Source organism: Gouania willdenowi, unplaced genomic scaffold (assembly GCF_900634775.1).
Source record: "Gouania willdenowi unplaced genomic scaffold, fGouWil2.1 scaffold_127_arrow_ctg1, whole genome shotgun sequence".
Classification (NCBI taxonomy): Eukaryota; Metazoa; Chordata; class Actinopteri; order Blenniiformes; family Gobiesocidae; genus Gouania; species Gouania willdenowi.
In genome coordinates this window covers 15,528-21,226 of record NW_021144875.1, presented here as the reverse complement: position 1 = coordinate 21,226, position 5,699 = coordinate 15,528, and the positions used below count along the sequence as shown (strand labels likewise).

The following is a 5,699-nucleotide window of genomic DNA, read 5'->3' as shown; positions in this document are numbered from 1 at the left end:
GATGGGCATGACAAATCATGAATGTGGTTAAATTGAAGAAAAAAAAATGAGCATGAAATATGGTGAAAAGAGGTTAAAGTGACAATAATGGGTCAACATATGCAACATTAGGTGGTAAAAATGATGTAAAGAGTTTATAAGTGCTGAAAATGTCTTGAAAGTGGAAAAAATGTACAGAAAAGACATTGAAATTTGATGGAGAAGTATCAGAAATGGGAGCAATGTAGCAAAAATGCATTAAAAGTGATGAAAATGGGTTAAAATATGGCAAGTTTGGTGTAGTTGCAGAAAAAAATGGTAAAATATAAGCAAAAATGGGCTCAAATTGTTCAGAAAATATTCTGGCGACCACTTCCCAGTGTCTCGGTTGAGAACCCCTGGTATCTCAAGGGTTTTTCTGTCTTTTTTTAAGTTGGTACATTTAGCATCTCCTGTGGTTCTAATCAGGAACTGCTGCACTAAGGAGACTTGGTAAGTTTAACTCTCAAATACGGTACTTTTTTGATTCCACTCTGCATTGTCTGCTCTTTCTTTATATTTGTCACCTTGCTCTGACATCTTCAGGATGTGCTTCTCACACAGGAAGTTCTCCAGCCTCTGGTCCTGGTGATGGAAGTACCAGTCCTCCACTACGTCCTCGTACTGCTCCAGCATGGTCTCACACTGAACACACACCCACACACACAACTGCATTAGTAAACACATGTTATTTAGAACACTAAACTATTACCTATTATGAATGAATCTTGTGTTGATTTAACTTTTAACAAAAACAAATAAATGTTTCTTCATGTCGGTGACCTCTGCAGACGGTTGGTCCCACAGCTCGTACGGCATTCCCAGGTCCACTTTCACTTATTACCCACCAGGTTTTTTAGTGTGGTAATGGTCTGACTGGTTCCCTGTAGTCACAACAAAAAACAATGACTTCCTGCTTGGGTAACATGATCAGCTTTAAAGGGATCGTCCAGTTTTTTTTTTTTTTTTACAAGTTAGGTCTAAAATGATTGAAATATACTATTAGAAGATCTATACCAAACAAAACTTATTATTATGCACCAAATTTATTTTACTAACTTTTAAAAATGGGACTATTTTACCGTTTAAGAACCTGTGTTCCACCATCTTGAAATCAGGTGATTGATGATGTCACACGGCCCCACTGCCTGTAAACATCCTATTGGAGTGAAGCATTCAGCCTGCTTTTTAGATCCTTTAGCAGCTTTTTCAAAAAATGCCAACTCGTGCTGCTTTTAGTTTCTCTAAATCAGGGGTCACCAACATGGGGAGCCCACATGGACCATAAGAAAATAAAAAACCCATAATTAAACAAAAATGGATGAAAAAGAAAAGAAAGATACAATTAAAAGGAAGATATAAGTTGTACTGTGAGGAAACAAAATAAATACCAATAAAAAAGAAAACTATAATTAAACAAAAATCTATGTTTAAAATAATGAGTAAAATACAATTAAAAAGTAGATATAAGTTGTAGTGACATGGATTATTCTGACTGTTCCTTTTTAATTATTCATGTCATATAAAGATGTATGAGAACAGCATTAATGTCACTATATTTACCCTCAGAGATCAATGATTTACTGAATCTGATCAGGTATATTGATTAAGTTTTGATCAAATTAATTTAAATTAACCTAATTTAAATAATTCTGATGACATCATTCCAGACCGTAATGATTAAACAAAAATAAATGTGCAAACATCACGTGTAAGAAGTGTTTTTTCACCACTAGAGGTCAGAATATTTTACAGTATCAGAAGTTATCAATAATCTGTGATGTTTCATACTCTACAATCACTGGTATTGATGATCTAATCCACAACAACAGAACAACTTTATCCAGATGTTCTGTAGCTCTGATGAGATGTTTAAACACTGAGCAGGTGAAGCTGATTAAAGCTGAGTCATGTTTTCACAGAGCACAGCAGCGTTACAAACAAACAGAGCTTTATAGACACATTAAAGTTAAACAGGCACTGGTGTCTCTGATTTAGGAGTCAGTGATGATTTGTGTAGTTTTTTACCAGGTTAGACGGTGTTTGAAACAGACAAGGATGAGAGTGAGAAGAACATTTCCACATAAATAAACATCCTTTCCCTCACGGCAGGGCCAGATTAACACCGCTGTACCCTGGCCAACAATATTCAAAGGCCCCATCATCACGACCCCAGGATTACTATAATATGGCAAAAGAATAAATAAATTCCAGTAATATACATACATTTACTCACTACACCAATGTCTAACTGTCATCATGTGCATTATGACGTACAGATGTGCAAATGCTCATAGAAATACAAATGTACCACTATGTCATCTTATCAAAGCCCCTCACTCACATATGATGCTATGAAAATAAAACACATCAGCATCAGTTTAATCTGGCAAAACATAAACATCTGGAAACCTGACAATTTCTCTCAAAGAAATGCTGATCTGGCAAAATACACTGGAGTGAAAAAATGACCTATATTCAGTTTATGCTTCTTTATATGTTCTGTGTTTCTGATCTCCTTCTCCTTTTTAGTTTCTGTTTAGTGCTCCCACTGAGCTGCCTCTACATGTTTGTATTTTTTAGTTGTGTAGATCAGTGGTTCCCAGACTTTTAGTGCCCATGGTACACCAACGAACAAGTATAAATCTGTAGCCACACCTATTGTGTAAAATAGCCTTTATAACACGTGTTATCACTCATATCATGTACAATATCTGTAAATATGCATAATTATTTATGAAAGCCAAATAAAAAAACAATAATTAAACAAATAATGTTTGGTTAGGCATAGATCTTCTAATAATTACATTTCAAAGGTTTTAGGCCAAACTTGTAAAACCAGTGGAGGATTGTTTAAAGGTAACAATGAGGCGGTGGACTGACCTTGGCGTAGCATAGACTTCCAGGCCTCTATGCGTGAACGCTGTACTGCAGGATGCGTTCACAGATGTTATCCACGGCCTCAGTCAAACAGGTCTCCCTAAACATCAACACACAGATCATCAACTACCCACGATGCAATGCTTTAAAATCCTAAGCATTCTAAAGCTATTTAAGGATAATTATGGTTGATGAGTGTGTTCTTACAACGTGTACTATTTAATATTGCATCTATTCTTGCCCGTGTCCAGCACCTCCCCCAACTCCAGCACCTCCTTGGACCGACCTGTCCTCTCCAGTGCCTCCTGCATCTCCACCATCAAGAACTTACACACTAGAGGATGAAGAAGATCCATTAACAGCTGCTCTTTTTTCTTTGAACTTTATTAATAAATAGCTTTATCATTACTGTTCTAAAATAACATTTGTGATTGCAAACTTTATTTTTATGAGATTAGAAGAAAAGCCAAAATGTTTCTTTTTTAAAGGTTACACTTTATTTCTATTTTTAATTGCCACAATAAGGGCATTCTGCAACTGCACCAAACTTGCCATATTTTAACCTATTCTCATCACTATTTCTTGCCATATTTTTTGCTCCTTTTAGTGCATTTTTTGCTACATTTCTGTCACTTCTCCAACAAATTTTTATTACCTTTTCTGCACATTTTTTCCACGTTGAAGACATTTTCAGCACTTATAAACCTTTTCCACCACTTTTTCCACCTAATGTTGCATATGTTGACCCATTATTGTCACTTTTAACCTCTTTTCACCATATTTCATACTAATTTTGCCATTTTAATCACATTCACCATTTGTCATGCCTATTATTTGCCAGTTTAAACTCATTGTTCCATTATTGACAATTGAGTCATATATTATTATTTTTTTTTTTTAACCACTTTTTCCGTCCGTTTTTGGTCACTTTAATTTGCAACCCCTCCCCCCCCTCTTTTTCCCCTTCTTTTCTTTTTTTCTTTTACTTTTCTCTCATTTGCAACTTTTAACAATTTTCTGTGTTTTTTTAAAATCCCATTTTACCACCTTTTCCACCGTTTTGTGGTCACTTTTTAATGCATTTTTATTTCTGATTAAAACAAGGATTTAAATTTTTAAGATGCAAATAATAATAGAACTTCCTGGATAACACTGGATATTATTTAAATAAATAAATAAATGTGGTTATCACAGATTCATTCATTTTACAATTAATAACAAGAAGAAGAAAAAAAGAAGTATTATATTTACTATCAACATCTTAGTGGCAGATACCATAGCACACCTTCAGAGGTGAGTGCAGTCCCTGTTGCTTTATCAGTATAAATAGATTTTTATCATTCTGTTTGGACAAATCTTTGATTATTATACATGTTATAAACACGTAATGACTCATTACTCTCTGTTGATACACAGTAGTAGAGCCTGATTAAAATAATCCTACCTTCACATTTGTTGATAAGTCTATCTCCTTCCTCCACACTGACTCCACTATAAACACCAAACAGCTGTAAAACCATAAAAAGCTTCATTATTTACACTCATTATTTCATCCTAAACTCTGGGTGACGTCAGGAAGGTCTGGAAGACAACGGCCACATCGGCATGATCGGAGCATGCGCAGTGAAACGTTACAGGCATGGCTAGTCGAGCATCGATCAGAACAGGGAGCGAGAGAGGATGTTCAACAGGATTTAACTTAAACTTACACATATAAAACACACATACCGGTACATATCTACGCTTATACTTGTTTTTGAGTTGTTTACTATTCCCCGTTTTACTTTTGTTGTTCTTTTAGCTTTTGACGGTGTATTTATTGGTTTTTCCCCTCATTTTGTTGTTTTTTGATTTATTTATTTTTTTGTGTTTTACATTACTTTCATTGTCTTGTTCTCCAAAAGTTTTTATTTGGCATTGTTTTTGGGTTATGTATTTTTAACCCTAACCCAGGCAAGTATCTGAGGGTATGATGTACTTAAATCCTCTCTTTATGGTCATGAACACGCTGCATGATAACTTTACAGAGAGAGCACACACGGAGAACATCTACACCCGGACTGACCGGAAACACTACATTACCCACACGTAAACAACCCGGTTATGCCGCCACCTCCCACAATGCAACACCTCTCTTAAAGAGACAGGCCGTGCCTGTAACACCTGTCATTAACTCCAGGTTTGATGTTATATTTTCAGTAATTATATTAATATTTTATAAATATATGATAATAATGGAATATTATTGCTGTCATTTTATTTGTTTTTAATTTACTCCATTTTTCATCAGGAATTGAGGCCATTTTTGTTTTCACATCATTTTAATTTTATTTAGGTGTTTATTTTAATGTTTGTGTTTTGTTAGTCTAACTCATTAATTTAATAAGTGTTTTTAGTTTTCTATATTCTACTTTAATTTGTAAAGTAATTTAAAAAAAATGAAAATTCCCACATATGAATTAAAAATCTTTCAACTATCTATGCTTTTGCTATTCCAGGCCACACGAGGGCGCCAGAGCCCATTGCATTATTTTAATAAGTTTTTAAAAAGTCTTTAAAGGTACACCACTCATAGGTCGCCAGTCCACCTCAGGGTTAACACACAAAGACACACATTCTTACATTCAATTTAAAGATTAAAACAGTTTTTTTTTTTTGTAATATATGTTTTTTCATCCCCATGGAGAAATTCAGTTTTCCATACATGAACAAAAAGAAACAGAGGAAAAATAAATCTTGTATTATCTGTTCCTAATAACAACTTAAAAATGAAATCAATTAGATTCCACAACATTCCACCT

General features: G+C 34.5%; 1 pseudogene; it reads right to left on the bottom strand.

Moving 5' to 3' along the window:
• Window positions 1-220: 220 nt before the first annotated feature.
• Window positions 221-5,163, bottom strand: LOC114458557 (protein canopy 4-like; annotated as a pseudogene).
• Between the last annotated feature and the right edge of the window lie 536 nt (window positions 5,164-5,699).